General features: G+C 36.5%; 1 long non-coding RNA gene across 2 annotated transcripts in view; it reads right to left on the reverse strand.

The window, feature by feature from the left end:
* Positions 1–18,526, reverse strand: part of LOC107053920 — a 265,589-nt gene that overhangs the window by 120,557 nt on the left and 126,506 nt on the right. For both annotated transcript variants that reach the window (XR_005861848.2, XR_006939957.1), the window contains exon 3: positions 5,457–5,548. This is a non-coding gene — a long non-coding RNA (uncharacterized LOC107053920). The remainder of the gene's footprint in view (positions 1–5,456; positions 5,549–18,526) is intronic.

An 18,526-nucleotide genomic window follows, 5' to 3' on the forward strand; every position in this document is an offset into this window, starting at 1 on the left:
ATCCTTTCAAGCTCAATTATGTCACTAATTAAATAACACCATTATGAGAACTAGATTGCACATGCAGCTTTGGAGGTTATCTGGGTCTGTCTTTTCCTTTATTTTTTTAAAGCTACCAAACACCTCATTAGCATGCAGACAGTTTGGTGGGGGTTGCAACTGTAAGAGGAGAGTACAGACTTACTGATGGACAGCTGAGGGTTGCAGTATGCATCTTTATGTCATGAAGGCATGGCCTAGTGAAGAGAAGTCTAGAATGTTTAATCCAACAGTGACATCAAACCAAGCACATTCATGTATCCCTCTTTAAGGGAAGCCAGGAGGCCAACTGAAGGACACGTTTGTCCTACCACTCCTTACAGATTTAAATCAGTATTGTTTTTTAATTCACCAAATTCATAACTTAAAAAAAGTCTAGGCAGGAGCAATGCACCAGAGCTATCAGAAAATACTAGAATGATTTTAAAAAATCACAAAGAAAGCATATAATTTAGTCAACATATAAATGGTATAAAACAAGTCAAAAAGCATGAGCTGACAACTGTGTATGCCGCCAACAAAAAATCTCAGCATATTATACATACATCTCCAGTATCTTGAGGACTCAATATGACAAAAGCACCGTAGCCAAATAAAAAAGAACAAATGTATAATTCATGGGGAATGGTTCTTTAACACACTGGAGATTTTGTCAGTCTAAAGAAAATAGTGAAACATTTGAAGAAGTAGTATTTGTCTCTAAAACCACAATCATGTTCCGTTTGTCTAATATCATCCTCAGTAAAATGAACAGTTTGGAGCTCAGCCCTGTATTTTGTAGAGACTTCTCTTGTTGATTTATATACCCATACTGGAAGGCATAGCCTGCTTGTTACCTTCTCATTGCTCCATGTAAATGAGTTAGAAAATAGGGAATTTACTAGTAGGTTTAAAACATTCCTTTGACTGATTGATTGATTTTTAAATGTGGCACAACTGACGTGAGATAAAAAAAAGTTAGGTAAAAAGTATTTCACAATCAAATCTTTGTTTCATTGGCATATCGCCTTCTTTATCATACAAAGCAATGGTAGAGAATTAATGCAACAAAGACTTTCCAATCTGACCTTCAGTTGTCCTTCGCACCCGCCTTTTCCACTCCCCACACCCCTTTTGTCTTTTTTATTCAACATAAATACGTTATATAAGCAAATTGAAATGTTAATAAAAGAAAAAAAAAACCTATCTTCTTAGAAGTTTGTGCACAAATTAGAGCAATTAAGTGCTAGCTAATTGGACAATAGGAGCAATCAGGAAAAACATATGCACAGAGTCTGGTAAAGCAAACAAAGCAGTACTTGCAAAAAACATTGTAAATTATTATTATTTTCATGTAATATAGATGGCTTGAGAAAATAAATCTCACCTAGCTGACAAGGAAGCACCTTTTATAGGAGGTTAGGCAGAAGCACACAACCAATGTTTAATCTTAAAGACTTCCATCTTTATGTTAATTCAGGCTCCCAACCTGCTACAGTCCAATGGACATACAGTACCTCAACCCCACAACTGTCAGGCTGTATTATTTTCAGTACAGCAATTATTTCAGTGACCTACTTTTTACATGAGCAGCTTCTTACTCTAGGCAAGAATCAAAGCATATCAGGAAAGTTTTTATTAATATTAGCAAAGATTCCCTTTTCTGTTTTAGACTCTAGAATCAACAGGAAAATTTGATGTGGACATTTTTGGTGAAACTTTTGCAAATCAAAGTGGGTAACAGTCCGTGGTTTCCCCTATTAAAAATGCATTTTTATGGCAATTTCTCTTCTAGAGTTTCCAATGTTTAAAGGATGAATGGAGGGGCCAAGGTGTGGAGTGGTGCACATAACTTTTGACAGCTGGGGACCCATAGCATATGAAACATTATGCTGTTCATTACTTTTATTTTTAGATGTACCTCCATTTTGAAGAGGAAGATAATTTATAGCGGTATCACTTAGGTGTTGTTTCCTTATTAACGTAGGTTTACATTTCAGTGTTATTCTCTGGTTCCTGCCTTGCTGGCCCCTCCTGCACTGGGGCTGTGTTTGAGCAGGGCAGCAGAAGGGCTCATTTTGTGAGGAGTGGGATTTGGTCCCAGGCCCAGGTCCGTTCCCTGTGGCCTGCTGGTGAGCATGACCCATTAACAGCAATAGCTTCATCACTACTCAGCATATGAAAACTAAGGACAAATCTCATCCCAGATTGCATCTTTTGCATGGATCAGTATAAGTTTTAGTTCATTACTTATCTATATGTAGAAAGAAGCCTCCTTCATAGCTGCCTGCAACCATTTCTCCAACAAAATTGTCAGTACTTTTAAACTTGCCAAGGGCTACTTCTCTGAGCTCTATTGTCACTGACTCATCAAATCTGAAATGATGTCTCTGACCTTTGAATCAGTTGTCTTATTTCTCTTTTGACACCAATGACAACTAGAGGAAAAATGTAGATGAAGCAGTCAGAAAATAACAGCCAAAGCAAGCTGACAATGCCAAATCCATCCAATAAAGCATTAGTTCTTAAAGATATTGACTGCTCCCTATGAAATAAGAGTGCCTTAATCACTTGCTGCTTCTCTAAAATTCAGTTATTAGGTTCTAAATATTTTGAATAAGAATTTTTAACATTACAGGAATATCTGTGGCCTTCTGCAGTGACTTTCCATCAACACTAAAGAATTAAAGCCCTTTCATGAAGCCAAGTCTTACACAATTATCAAATCTTTCATCAAGCATCGAGGAAGAGGACAGGAAAGGAAACCTCACTGGGTGCACCAGGGAACAGCCAGGCTCCCCTAGCTGTCTCCCACTGCCACTCACTATTCCTAAGTTACTGCAACTCAAACAAACAAACAAAAAAAAAACATTCTTGTGCATTTCCACGGAAAATGACTTATCTTTCCCTGTACATAAGGAACACCTATTTCCCTTTTTGCATCATTGAAAACATCACGAAAGTCATGCAAGTTGTATAAAAGTTGTATAAAATAAACCAGTTGTATAAAATAAACCAGTATGTAAGTGGGTTCCTGCAAATCCCAAAGTTTTAAACTTGACTGCTCATAAATGCTAAACTCTTAAGTCTTTATTTGGGGTCATCAAGTATGAACTGCTATGCTATGATTTTAATAGTCAAAATTTATGCAAGCTATCGATCTCTGCAAATCTTATCTGTGATTGTGTGAACCTTTTGTGTTCTCTCAGGCAAATGGACAATGTAACTTTCCTACGTTTAATGGCCAGCGTTATCCAGGAAGATAAGCTGCTCTTGCATTTGCTTAAAAGTTTGTTCTGAATAGTTCTTACTCCAAAGACTGTTCTTCCGATCTTTGGTCTCCTTTCAGTGTTTCTGAATCAAGGACAATACCACTCCTTTTTTTTGCTCTGTTTGCACTGTCAGAGATTACCAGCATAAGGTAGTAAACATTTCAACAGAAAACAAAATGCAAAACTCAAAGGCAGTGTTACCCTGAACTGTCAATTACAATAAAACTTGAGTATGTAATAAGCCTCAGCCAGAAAAATGCATTTTAACATACTGGCAAACTTCAGGTGCTAGAAAAAAAATGCATTTTGGTAAGATAAAGTTCATGGAGGAAATAGGGAGAATTGCCAGAAAAGGTAAGGATATCTTGTTACTTCTGTGACTTATTTAGCAAATGACCTATTTCTGGGTTGAAGCTGAATTCCCCCCAAGAACTACCATCCTTCCAGATCTGCATTGCAAACTTCAGGCTGTAGATTACTCAAATATTATTGACTATGTTACAGAGATAATTCCCTTTGAAACAGAGAAATCGGGCATAGATACAGTTTCATTGACGGTTACCAAATTTAGAAAGTGGATTTGAAGTTGCAATACAGTGTGTTAAAAACTGCCACTGCATGATATTTTCTCAGAATATTTAATTCACGTACAGAAATAGAAAGCTTAGTAGTAAATGATGGACTCATGCTCCAAGCTAAATTTGGTAACAGGGCATTAATACAATTTGTGGTGAAATCCTAAACAATAATTACTTGTTCCAAACAGAAAGTTTCTTTGCTCCATTTTCTCAAATTTTTCTTTTGAAGTGTCAAGTCTGTGCTTGCTTTGGGAATTATTTTAATTTCTGTTCCAGCCACAGACTTAAGCCTTCTAAATATCCAATTTTAGTAAATATTTTGGAATAAAAGTGGGGGTTTTTATGAGTCTCACCCACCTGATCATAGGTATTGATGCACATTTTACTTGTTTTAGTTCTGGCAATGAGGTTTCTAATCAAATAAATACCTATTTGTTTCTACCAGGATCTCTGGAACAGGTTTTGCTAAAAGTAGAAATCTAATTAAAACTCTCCTTTTTAGTGCTATGAGTATGAACTGTACAATAATATGGTTTTTACCTCCTACAATTTAAGGAAATAAGAGTGAGCATAGTTTTGCACAGCCTAAATCAGACTGTAGTTCAAAAAGAAAATCACAAACCACACACGAATATTCTACTTATTTATTCTCAACGTATGACTTTTCTATACTGAAACCAATTATTCTGCAGGTGCATTGCCTCCACAGAAACTTTCAAACAAAACTTTGGGATCACATAGAACAACATGTTTTTGAAACTTCCCAGGAGCTCTGCACTCGAGTATATTACTCGAACCATGCTATTTGCTGTACCATCATTTAACACTAAAAACTTCAGGAAACAACTGTCATGCTAAAAGTCACCATGGTACCTTAAGCGCTATGGAAGATTTTCTGCTACCGAATAAAAGAAAAGCCAGTATATGTTCTATACTCAAAGTAGGTGGTACAGATATTTCTGATGCATTACTGAAGAGAATTTATTCCTGCATGACTTTCTATTTTTTACCTATATTTCTCAAATCATTGTAACAGACAACCTCATGGTTTCCTTTAGCACCATGAACTCTTTCCTGACCCTTTTCTGACTCTTCTAGTGGTTAAGAATTAAATTAAAATACTCAGAGAATTACAAGTTTATTCACTGAGTCACTAGAAACCCACGATAGAAGAAACAATCACAGATAACCACCTCAATAATCTCCAGTCTCTTGGAGATTACGTTATACTCAATTATGTGTTTCATCCAGGGAAAAGTTATGTTATTCTCTAGGTAGGCTGAGATTACCAAATCTATATTAAGGATATGGACATCGGTTACTTGAGAACAGGGCATTCAAACCTCTTGAGCAGTAAAACCGTTACTCACTTTATGAATAATTAGAGTAAACTTTGGTTGCCAGAGATACTAGTTAGCATCACTGAAATATTTGCAGTTCTGATGGTCAGGAACATCTTGTTTTCCAGGTGGGTGAGGGAAAATTCGTATTGGAACACTTGATTTTGTTTGAAGCACTAAGAGAATCCCAATAAAAAAATTTTCACTTAATCTTACTGAATTATGTGAAAGGATCAAGAACTACTTACCAAATCAGTTTGTTGGGTTATGAATCTGGCATTTCAGGTTCAAATGTTTGTGGTAAAACAGGTTTCCAAGAATATACATGCATTCAGATGTTCTGTAGAGACAACAGAGAAGCAACATCAATGATTTTGTACTCTGCTGTTTAACACTGTTATAATCTTTCACAGTATATCATAGATACTACCCCAAGAATGATTTTAAAAACTTCTTTGTATTTAAGAAGTGGTAATTTTGGTATATATTTTTTATTTCATATACAGCCAGTCTGTCAATTTAGGAGCTGTGTGCCCTGGAAAATGTGCAATTTTTTAAAATATTTTTTAACAAGAGAATGAGAATTTTCTATTCAGTTACAATAATTGCTTTCCAGCTAACACATTCATCAAACAATGAGCAATTCACTGGGGTAACATATGCAGGAGCATGCTTGTATATATTCATATTGTCTCCTGCCTGAAAAGAGTTAAATAGAGCATATAAATGATGAATACAAAGCATCTTGGGATACAAAGAAACTAAAATGGGTTAATTAGTGAAAAACATGCATCAGCGTATAAGGCTCAACTGTAAATGTTATGTTTTTAAACCTATTATATCTGCGGATAATATTCAGGATTATGGATAATTTCAAAATAAGAGACGTTAATTTTCAAACCGATTCAAGTAGAATGTATTAAAGAGTAAGAAATATTCATTATTTGAATAACAGCTCAGATGCATTCACATTAAACATGCATTAGCGAAAGCATTCCTTTGACATGCTCATATATAAGCGTAATATCTAACTGACCTAGAAAATACAGACATCGCATAGTTGATGACAAAAATATGGAGACAGATAAGCCCAGAGATCTTTGATCAAGTATATTCTTTGGCAAATAAACACAACATGTTATCCTGACAACACATTTTCTCTGGAGCACTGGCAGCACGGCTTTCCAGGCAGCGCCCTGCAGCAGGCCTGTCGCCTGCAGGATGGGGGAGAAGGGGACCACTCAGCTCCTGTCCCCCCTGTGCCAAGGAACACTTGAGTTCTTGTCCAGGGCTGCCTGTTCTAAGTGAAGCCTTTATTTCCCTTTGTGTTGTTTTTAATGTTACAGAGAGCTGACATGACTGCTGTCATTTTGACAAACAAGAAATGTGTTCCCAGACTGGTTCAAAGGTAAGTTTTAGGCAGAGTTAATGATCTGTTTTCCCTCTCTTCAAGCAATGCTATGTGTTTTAGAATTTTAAGCAATTCTTTCCTTATCTGAAAGGATCCTCCCCAGTGCTGTTGCTGCTAAATTCATCCACGTTGTTCTTTCTACCAAATCAGTGAGAAGTGCAGGTTGGCCAAAATGAATAGTAATATGCTACTTGTATTTAATTCAAAATGCTCTTAGTTTTCTCCCATGCCTTTCTGCTCATTTGTTCTGCACATGTCCACGGGCTTTTGAAGAAAGAGACATAAGAATCTTTCTTTAGAAGGAATCAATCTCCTCAAAAGCCTGGAGTTGAAGAGAAGAGACTCATGAGAGCCTGAGATATGTTAACTCAATACAGCAACAGACAGATAAAATAGTCATACAAAACTGAGAACATTTGCAAACATCATACCATTTCATAAAGTCTTAATAGTAACAGTAGTAATAAAAAAAGTAGTCTTAATAGTAATAGTACATAATGCATTGTGAGGTAGTTGTGTGACTATCTATGACCTGTGAGCAAGCTATTATGTTTATCTTTTGCACAATAGAATCATATAGAACCCTAAACAGTAGAGAAGTGTACAGCTGATTAAACATGAACTTGTTAACACAGCAGTAGAGTTTGCTGCAGTTAAAATAAAAGAACTAGTGATGTTTTCACTGTTTAAGAAATATTTGTGATTATTCATACCATCATAAAAGTAACTGTTAAGCAGTCTTTTTAATGTATGCATTTTTAAAGTAAGAACCACATAATAATTCCAAACACGTAGATAAAGCCTTTTTTTTATACGAATGTTCTCAATTTGTGTTAGGCAATTGACATTTTAAATATGGGTTGGAAGAGGATATACATCAGGGCATGCAGATAGAAATGTTAAAATACATATTTTATTTTGACAACTAAAGGCTCTGTCAGAAGGTCTTTGATTCACAAAGCTGGAATACATTCATATTTTTGAAATACGATCCTCCACCATATTCACTTCTCAGACAGGTTAATGTCTTAAATACAAACAAATGCACATCAGACAGAATCCTAGCTTCATATGCTTGAGGGGCTGTAAGAATAAAAGCTGAAAAAAAAAACCCTAAAAAGATGAATCTGGAAAATGGTGTTACCATGTCTAATGTATGAGATACCTCATAATTAACAGATTCAAATTAACACTTTTTTCCATTTAAAGATGCTGTCTAATTATTGCCTATTGCCCAAATATAACTGAACAGTAATATTCCAAATACAGTCCAGTGCAAACCAAATAAACTCATCTGACAAAGAAAACAATTATGATTAATAAGAAAATGATTTCACTGGTGGAAGCAGATTGCAGCTGATGCTCAGTAAGATGCTTTTTGAAGACAAGCATTAAATCACTGCATCATTCTGGAAACACCACCTTTCCAGTGCTATTTCAAACTCTTGTTAAATACTGTAATTGCAGATATTTTACATGACTTATTTTTAGTCATCTCGTGAGTCATCCAGATAGATCCAATATGTAACTTAGACTATGTGTATATAAAATACATGCAAATTAAGAATGTATCTTAAGTTTGGCTTTTATTTATCCTCCCGCAAATAAATGCCATCAACCAGACACAGTGTGCAGTCCCATATTACACCTCAGAATAACTCCTGTGCCTTGAATACCAGTGTAAACTTTGTACAATCAGCACTAGCTAAGCAGGCCTTCAGCACGATTGGATTTAGTATGTTGCACTCATTCTCAGCACCTTCAAGTATAATTTCTTGCATTCAGGAATGGGCTACAAAAACACACCAATAGTTAAGTTTCTTGTAAAATTCTGTTCCTAAAGCTACAGATTAGAATGAAAACGTACCAAAAACAAAGGCCAAGCTGCAAAGCTGCTGTGGCTCTGAAGTCTGATCAATATGCAGCAGTACAGTATTTTGTGTTGACAGCAGGTAATAGAAAAAACAGATACAATAAAGCAGAAGTCTATTCAAGGAATTGATATTCCCAAAACACAGACAAAGCCTCTAGATACCATTTTATTTGTGTTATTGTCAATCCCATTCCCACAAATACCAACACCCTCACTTCCCATGATGGATAATTTTTGAACCAAACAAATACAGATAAGTAATCTACCCAAGTAAAAATTCCAACACAATTTTCTATAGGAGGTTTCAGAAATGAAATGATCTGTTAAAAATCTTTATCGTTACCTCTAACTTAAACTGTCTTGAGGCAAGACAAGTTTTATTACAGTGTACACACGCATGCACCAAAATCACAGCAGATAAAATAGTGACAGCTATCTCTTCTGTCCCTTGTCCTTGAGTAGTCAGCCATGGACTGAAACAAAAATACAGAGACTCTCCAAAAGCAGTCATGGCAGCAAAGGGACTTTCTGACCTCACATTCAGAAGAAAAAAGGTGAGCTCTGGCACACTGATTCCTCTTCCTTTTTTTTAAGTCAAAATTGAAGCCGGGTTATTAAGAGCCAGTATCTTTTTGAGTCAGAAGCTGAACAAAAACGTCACGTATAGTTTCAGTGCAAGCAGGGACTGTTCAATCTCTGTTAAAGCGCCTCTCTTATCCCTGCAGGATCAGAGTCAACAGTCTGTTTTTTGGCGTCAAAACAGCATGAGGACTGAATCTTTCAGTAAGTTAATACATAAGAATTCATTGGGTTGATTAAAAAAAAATGCATCAGAAGGTGTAGGAACAAAATCAGACAAAACATGAGCTGGTGCATGGAGAGGTTCATCTGCTTTTGTCACACCATAAGGCAGAGGGAAGGCGCGTGGCTGCGGCCAGCTGGAGCCCTCGCCCTGTGCCAGAGCTGCTGCGTGCTGTCAGTGGCGGCACCTGGGGGAGCATGTCATCCCCGGAGCTGCTCTAGGCTGGAAGCCCAGATGTCAGGTTGGTACAGTGGCCACACAGAAGTCAAAAACAGGCAAAGAAACAGGAGGATACGAACTGCAGTGTGAACACACTGAGGCTTCGCTTCTGGAAGACAGTGAGGTGACAGCAAGTGCTTTTTGCAGCCACTGGAAGACATATAATTCTCAAGGGTTTTTATGAGCATTGCGGTATGCAGAGCCCTGCTAAGAACTAGGAGATAGGTCCTGTGTCTGCACCTACATAGATGTGCCTCAGTATTATTTCTCAGGCAAATTCCACACCAATAACGAAGTAAATTAAAAGATTTCCAGGTGCATATATGACAAATCTTTTGTCATGCATTTCTAGAGAAGTTAAAATGTCCCACACCTGCACAATACAACTCCCTGCACAGCACATGTGGTTGTTGGCATGATCCAATTGCTAGCCTGGAAGTACTGACATATTTCTCAGCAGATGGCTAGTTAAGCTCTTAGGACTTGAGGAGCACCTGGCTTTACGAATGAATAGTTTTGTTTTTTTTAATTTTGCTTTTGCTCCATATAATCCTCACGTTTATCTCTCAGGGTGTTTCCCTACTAATTTTGTTCCAATAAAACTAGCTCAGGTTGTTAATCTGATCCTCATCCAACAGCTATCTTGCTGGGAACAAAACAGTCGCTGTGCTCCCCCTTGGGCAACTGAGCCAACCAAATGGTCATGGATGTTGCAGAAAATCAGGACGACTCTCTACAACACTGCATAGAGGAATGACGAGAGGTTTCCTTGTATCTCAGTGAGGCCTCAGATATCATGAGGAACATGTTCAGAGACCTATTTCTTTAGGTGTTAGCCATTCCAGGAAGAGTTGGTTAAAAACTTCAGCATTTATTCAAAGAGCTAAATGGTAATGTGCTCATCTTGTGCTTGACTAGAGAATTCTTTCAGGAATCTGCGGTTATATTGTAATTCCAAATGGAGGAACAAAACAAAGCAGTTGACATAAATTATCTACTAGAAATGGTGCAATAAAAAATAAGACCGGGAATGGACTTATAACTCTGTGTTTGAAAAATAACTATGAAGTTTGGCTTATTAAAATAAAATGTCTTAACCACAACCATCAAGTAAGAGTCTGGATTTTCTTAAGAAAATTCCTATTCCATTTAAAAAGTATATTTTCCATATTAAATCTAATTTATTTTCAGCAACCAAATTTCAGTAAGTTTTTTTTTGTTAAAGAAAGATGTAATAATTAACTGTTAACAAAAATAAGAAAATAAAAGTAACAATATCACATGTTAGCAGACATACTGCCCTTTTAGATTTTAGCTTTTCTTGTAGATAATTAATATGCTTGCACTATCTAATTGAAACATCATGCATCCTGCCACATGTTATTCCTTAACCAATCACCACATATGGACAGTTGTATTTTTAAGTGAGGAATTAGTACGGTCAGGTTAATTAAAAGGATGGACATATGATGTGTTTACATTGCACAAGAGGATTACAAAACATATATTTAGATAAATGTTTGCATTCACAGTTTTTATACTTTGTCAGACTGCATACAAACTCTAAGTCTAATAAAATCATCATAAAGCCTTGTAACCGTTATGATGAACAGCTTTTAAAGTGGCTTGGTAATTCCACCACTCCCTCAAATTTCACTTCCCCATTAGTAGTGCTACACATCCTCGGCCTACTTTCCAGTAATTACCATGTCTGAAGAATGAAAGGACTACACTTTTGGTTTTATTTCAGAACTCTCTCTACCTATTACAGTATGTTTTCATCAATCACAGATCAGAAATAGGGAGCCGTGCGTTCGGATACAGCTACCTCAAGGATAGCACCCTGCCAACACATATCCAGTAGTGAGAATTGAGCCTGTGTGATCATGAAATGGACCAATACGATTGATAGAAAACTTGCTTCTGTCTTTGATATTCCACACAATACAACCTGTTTGCAAAATGTAGTTGGTTAATGGTAAACCATCTTTCAGAAAGATCTATTATATTCACCATGTGAATACAGATTAAATTAAATAAGCACGTATCAGTGATCACAGTTTTACTTGGCGTAGAAAGGAGCTTGTGTTTGACAACAAATAACAGTAAATATACTATAAAAATCAGTGGTCTATTTCCTCCATTTATTTATTTATTTAACCTTTTTTCCAGGAGATTTTTTGATTGTCTGGAAATCCTAAGAATTTCTCTGTTTCATTTCCATTAAGTACCATCTTCTGTAACTACAGATTAACCTTTCCTACCAAGATTTACCTCTGAAACCACAGAGAAGGCACTAGAGATAGAAAATGGGAAGTAACAAGAAGGAGCATGTTTTGCACATACATAAAGGCAACAAAACAGAAGATATAATCCTCTTGTCTTGCGGTCATATGAAACTCAGACAGTTTGTCATACAACAGAAGGGAGGCCCTGGGTTTTCTTGCAGCTTACACTGTAGTAAATGAAGACAGGAACGGTTAAACACACTTGGCAAGTTTTGAAGGATCTGATTATGTCCAGAGGGTTTCCAATTTTGCCTAGTAATTTTATTATAAACTGTAGAGAGCTTTTAATCTGTGCTGTGTGTTCAGTGGAGTCACATCAAAGGAAAGAACAGATCATTTACATCCATTTGGAAGTTACTCACCATATGCCTGGGTGAAAGATACTAAAGCACTACTAAAACCCCCTCCTTCAACACCTTGTCATTAGGAGGAAAGCCTGTACACACATAAAATCAAGCTCCAGCAAATCTATGGGCAACCCATGCTCCCCTTGTTCATCTCAAATTGCTCTGTGCTGCAACCTCTAGAAGCCCTTACATCAGTTGCTGTGGTTTGTGCTCCCAAACATCTACCCAGTCATTGGCTCTAGGTTACAGCAACGTCTTTACATTAAAAAACGAGATGCCACTGTGAGAAAGATACCTTTGAGAAGCTGTCTGATCACCTTTGCATTACATCTGGACTCACACAGAAGTCACTAAGCTCACAAGTCCTTCTTATCTGTGCATCCAACTCCATGGGAGATAGAGTATGAAAACCATGGGAGAAACCTGCCTGAGGAAGAAGTGTTACAGGAAAGGAACAGAATGATGCAATGTTGTTTTTCAGTTTCTAATGAAGTTCTCCATTCAGTTCTCAGAAAAAGATAACTCTCTTCTTCAGAGGGGAGCATTTCCCCGTCTAACTCAGCACTAAGTCTAAGCTTCCACAGAAGAGATGGAAGAATGGAAACTACAATAACTCCTGGAGAATTTAAGTACTCCCTCTGGCACAGTAGAATCTACTCTAAATCTAGATTTAACTTCTAAATCTTGCCAAATTAAATATCAAATTGAGCTTGCTCATAGAAAAGGTTTTGCTGAGCCAAAATCCAAATTCAGTTAAAGATAAAAAGTTTCTAAGTCTTACCAGTGAAGGTTACATTCAGGTTAGTGCTCTAGTCTAACATGAATACAATGCAAGTAAAAAAGGAAATGCTAACAAAAATGAAATAAGAATACTGACTCAATGTTAAAATGCATTTTCTAACTGAAAATGGTACCATCAAAACAGATTTATTCTTATTTTCCATGCAACTACACTGTCTTTCCATCTTCCTGCATAATATTTACACACTCTACATCTTCCAGCATGGAAAGGAACTATTGATTTGAAGACTGTATTGCGACTATTCAAAAATTCTTTTCAAGCACACATTACTCCATAATCCACATAATATGAACGTTACACCTAACAGTCCTCCTTGAGCCATGGTAGATCTCTTAGAAGGGTTAAAAACTTTCAGGGACAGAGAATTTCCTACATCTTTAAGTAAAATCACTCAAATTTTACATTACAAATGGAGTAGTGTCACTTTCTGACATAAGCACATATATTAGTGCAATAATAGAAATCTAGAAAATTTAAATATATATGTATATTTTATTTTGATAGCAAAAATGTATCTGTGTAATTCCAAAAATTAAATATTAAGTTAAAGATGAATGAAATGAGTCAAATTAAGTCTCAGTACCTAGTACTATGATCAGCTATAATTTCATTGTAGTTATCTCTGAATTCTAAAATTTAAATTATGGAGGGTTATAAAATTAAGAATGAATGACAATGAGAAGCACTTGTTAAATATTTTACAAAGTTTCATGAAACGCTACGACATTTTCCTAAATGCCAAATAAAACTGAGTATGACTGCATACACCCAGAAAGCAAGGTCTGTAGCATTTAGAAACCAACAACAAGCATATCAATAAAATTATCTCTTCTAAAACAGCATCAAGTTAAAGTGTGAGCTTTCTTGGCACTGATTGCACGAGAGAAAAAACAAGCTGCAGCCATGCTAGCAGTGTTAAGTTTTCACAATTTGGAAATGTAGTCATCAGTTCTGCAGAAAAACAGCCACCGAAGGGAGCTGTGCAGAACAGCGCCTTTGTTGCGCTCGGTATGCTCTGACAAAAGCCCAATTCTTTGCATTGTTAGGAAGACTGACTGCCTCAGAACAAACCACCACTATTCCAACTTGTCAGAACAAGCTTGGAGAAAACTAGATAAGAGCACTTGAGTGATCTGCACACAGAGACTACTGAACTGGAATTGAAGTTACATACACGAACGAGCTATTGTGGTGCAGCTTTAATTGTCTCAAACAATTCCTTGGGCTTGTTTGTAGCAATGATACTGCGTTTACTAAAAGTCTTATTTGATGGATGTTTCAGGGCATACAGCTTGTATGCTAGTGGTCTTTAACAAATACTACACTGGGCAACGTGTGATGACATGTACTTCACATATGGTACGAAAATACTCATTTCTGAAATACACAAGCTCATTTCAATTCAGTTTGATTTATTTCAATACGGCAATTTATGATTTTAAATATCTATGCCATACAATAATCCCCATACAACATATCATATTTAGGAATGGCTACAGATGCCGCTTTCTTACACAAAAAAAGAACAGATTATTAAGAATTGTGTTGCAGTTCTTCTGTTGCACTAATAATTATCAGATATGTATTTGACTGTTCTTACCCAAGTTAGTATGAACCAGAGGACATGCATCCCTTGAGATCTGACCCAGCAACAACCCAAGCACGTGTGGTACAGCATGCGTGCCTGTAGTCTCACAGGGATGTCAAATAACATTTGAGCATGAAAGAGAAAGGTGTGTTCATAAAATGAGGAGCTACCGCTGTACCTCTGAAGCCCTGGCAGGGAGAGGCTGTCAGGGAAATTGATCACTGCTTGAAGTTCAAGCTAAGGGTGGAGATTCTTATTTAAGTGACAGAAAAAGGAAGGAAATGGGGGAACTGGATTCATGCTGATGCTGTGAATCTAGATTAGAAATTAAGACTTAGTAATAAAGCATAATGACATGGTCATCCAACAGTACTATCTCAGATAAGTGTAAGTGGTAATGAACATACTTCACACACAGCAATACTGAAAGCGGGTAGAAATGAACTGTAGGAATGAAAAATCTCATTTTAAAATTAAAAGGTTTCCTTGTCTCATCCTTACTGTAAAAGATAATCAGCTGAGATACACTGTGGCTCTAGCTTTAATGTTTATGACAGAATGGATGGAATATTCATATTTGCCTAAATGACAACTGAAATAACAGATTTCCTCCGAGTTTCTGCCAACCACGGGAGGTAACATCAGGAAACAAAAAGTAGCAGCTGAAAACTACACTGAGTGTCGATTAACATTTATTTTGGCCGTTGTGGCAAGTACTGTTCACTTTAAAGGGTTAGTGTAGGGGAACCAGCAGAAAATGCACAGAACGGTGCTTGGAAAGAAGTGTATCTAAATAAAAGCTCTTACGCTTGTTTGTAAATCTAAAGAACGTTTCATTTGTCTTTGTACGCGGAAACTGAAACAGCAAGTAACTTGAGAATTTAAATCAGACTTAAGATGGAAAATAGGTCAGGGACTGCACCAGCAATACTACAATGAAACTCATAAAATCAGATGCTCATTTGAAACTATTAGAGATCTTGCTATCAAATGCATCTCAGGACTTCCTCATACCTGTGACCTTTAGCTTATTTGCACAAATATAGTCACATTTCCTGTGATGGTGTTTAACTGACCTAACCTCCTGCTGTGGGGTTTTTCTATAATTCAGATCTCTCTCTTAAGACTAATTTACTTCTGGGGCAACGGCTCTCCAACAAGAGGACTTCAAAAGGCACAATCAGGAACACTAACACTCAATATACTCCTTCTGATATTCTCTATTGTCCATTTACTTCAGTACAAATATTAGGCATCTAATCCAGTACAATATTTTCTCATATCAAATCATTATCAATTCTGACATTTCAGCAAATATTCACTTAATTAGTTTATGTTATGTATATCTATTTATCTCTGGTTCGTATTTATCTGAATAAGACACATAACAATCTCTACTGTCTGGACAATAATACATACAGTTGTCTTAGAAATTAGCTTTTAAAAAAATTCAGTGTATCAGCACTTCCATACCAATGAGCACTCCACGTTTATTTTCATGCTTGGAATAAGACTAGAAATGTCACTTGGCCATCCAAAGTGCTATAACAGGAAAATTCTGTAAATAAATGTATAATACTGTATTGTGACCAAACGTACAAAAAGTCCTGCACACAAAAGAATAAAGAAACCAAATCTGCAACAAATTCATTCTGTGTTTGGCATTATTATCCTTGCCTTAGGAGATAACATCAGATGCTTTCATAAAGGTCTGTTGGGTTTTTTCCTACATTCTTGAGGAATTCTCATTTTAGCTACGAAGGGGTAATTTCCTTACATGGTATTTCTCGTTACTTCCTTTACATGGTAGATTGATGACATAAATGCTGGGAGAACAGCATGATTAGGCGAGAACATGTTTTTCTCATTACAGTTATTTTCACAGCACTGTAGATGACTTATTATATTTTTAAGAGTAAATAATACTCTTCATATGTTGAATACAATATTCATAGATGAGGTGTTCTCTACAGAGATTCTGTTGAAGTAAAACAAGTTGAGACTGCAGTACATATCCTAATGTTAAAGGAGAATCCTCATCCAAATTAAATACTAATGTTAAAAAAAAAAAAGAAGAAAATAGAACTTTAAATTCTCATGTTATGGTTCATGCCAATTCCCTTTTGTGATTCTAATTTGCTCTTATTGTGGGAATGTAGTAACTGACAGCTTATTCACGAACTAGGCCCTGCATACTGTTTGCGACAGCTGTAGCCTTGAATCATCCCCTGTGCGAGCAAAACACAAATTTCCTAGACATGCATCAAACTATGTTCAACCTAAATGCGAGTGAGATGACTGTTAAAACTATAGCCCCCAAGCCCTCGGCAAATGTAAAGGCTGTCATATGAAATTCAGTGTGGATTTTAATGCGTGGTGTTCTACTAAGCTACTGTGCTTCATTTGGAGCTAAATTTAAGTATCAGAGAAAAAAAAAAAGTACATATAATCACAAAGCCCCAAGGGAAAAAGAGAGAATACATACTAGAATAATGCAATTGTGTTTATAATGTGGTGATAGTGAAGAATCTTTCCATTGAAGACAACGTTTTTGTTTGTTTTTCCTCAAAGGTCTGTGGTTTTTGCCACTCTTCTACTCTTAACTGACATTATTAACACTTATCACCTTTGGAGGGGGTAGGAGGGGGAGAAAGATGTCTCAATTCATATATAAAGTGAGTCAACTTAAAGAAGAAGAAGAAAAATATCTGAATTTAGTCAGTGAATAAAAATCTCAGCAATCAAAAAGTGCACTGTAAGGCAGCCTGGAAAAGTGTTCGTGCATAAGAATCCCAGGCCAATTTTCTGAAGAAAGCTTTAAGATTTCCAGGACATCCCTCCAACCTGAGTACAAGCTTGAGAAACAGAATAAATGTCCATTGTTTTGTGGCTATATTAATACAGGAGAAAGCCCTGTAGAAGTTTACTGAGGATGAAAAAGAGTCAGTGTTTTTCTCTTAAAGCTTTTCTTCTTCCTTCCAGTAAAGGAAGATGTTATCTACCTCAATGCCATTCCCAGCAAACAGATGTTTTCTTTAAGCAGTCATTACTCTTAGGTGCTGCACTGAACTACATGCTGTGTACTTTTCCAATGTTTTCAGTTTTCAGTATTCCAATTTGCTTGCTCAAAACAACAATTATTTCCTATCTAGAGCTACTGAATTAATGCCCAAAGATTGTGGGGGGAAAAGTAATTAAAAGCTCTACCATAAACAAACAAACAAACAAACAAGTAAATGAGTATTTCAGGTTTGTTTGGTATTTATATACATGAAAAACACTTAAGATATAAACCTTTGCTACCACTTACATTATGCCTGTAGTTATCAGGCAATTTAATAATTCTGCAGAATTATTTCCAGCTCAGTGAGATTAAGGCTCATGGGGGCACCTGGCAGCATAGCAAAGTGGCCAAGGATAACAATAAAACAGCAAGAAAATTGGAGGAAAAGAGGAGGAGATAAAGGTAAAAGGAATTTAATGATATGGGATATTAATCCATAGGATTTACAGGATCCATGAAACTGACTCTGTTGCTCATTGAAGAGCTTGTTTGGGTGAAACACATTCTGGATGGCATAACTTCAAATGAGGCAACATGTAGAAATCCTATAAACATTCACTCAACCACAGTAAATCTATACTACCTACAACTGTGCTTCAAATCTATTTCTGTCAAAACTCAAGAATCACTGTTCTTAGAACTGGAAAGCAGTCACAGTGTAGCATACAAATAGAGCTGAACTGCGTCTGAGTCAAATCCCATTCAAATCTTAGCATTTGGCCTTAGTTTCTAGAGTGGGAGAGCTGAAATCCAACACAGAGAGTGTATCTCACAATGCAGAAATCTGAATTTAGAGCTGACCTTTTAGGCTCCTGGGTTTACCAAGTTTGCAAGCTGGAGCGGAGTGGACGTAATATTATTCAAGCCAAGAATGACAGAATGGTACTACTGTTCTTTTCATTATCATTAAGAGCTAATTGTTTA

The sequence above is a fragment of the Gallus gallus genome, chromosome 8 (assembly GCF_016699485.2).
Source record: "Gallus gallus isolate bGalGal1 chromosome 8, bGalGal1.mat.broiler.GRCg7b, whole genome shotgun sequence".
In the NCBI taxonomy this organism is placed as follows: Eukaryota; Metazoa; Chordata; class Aves; order Galliformes; family Phasianidae; genus Gallus; species Gallus gallus.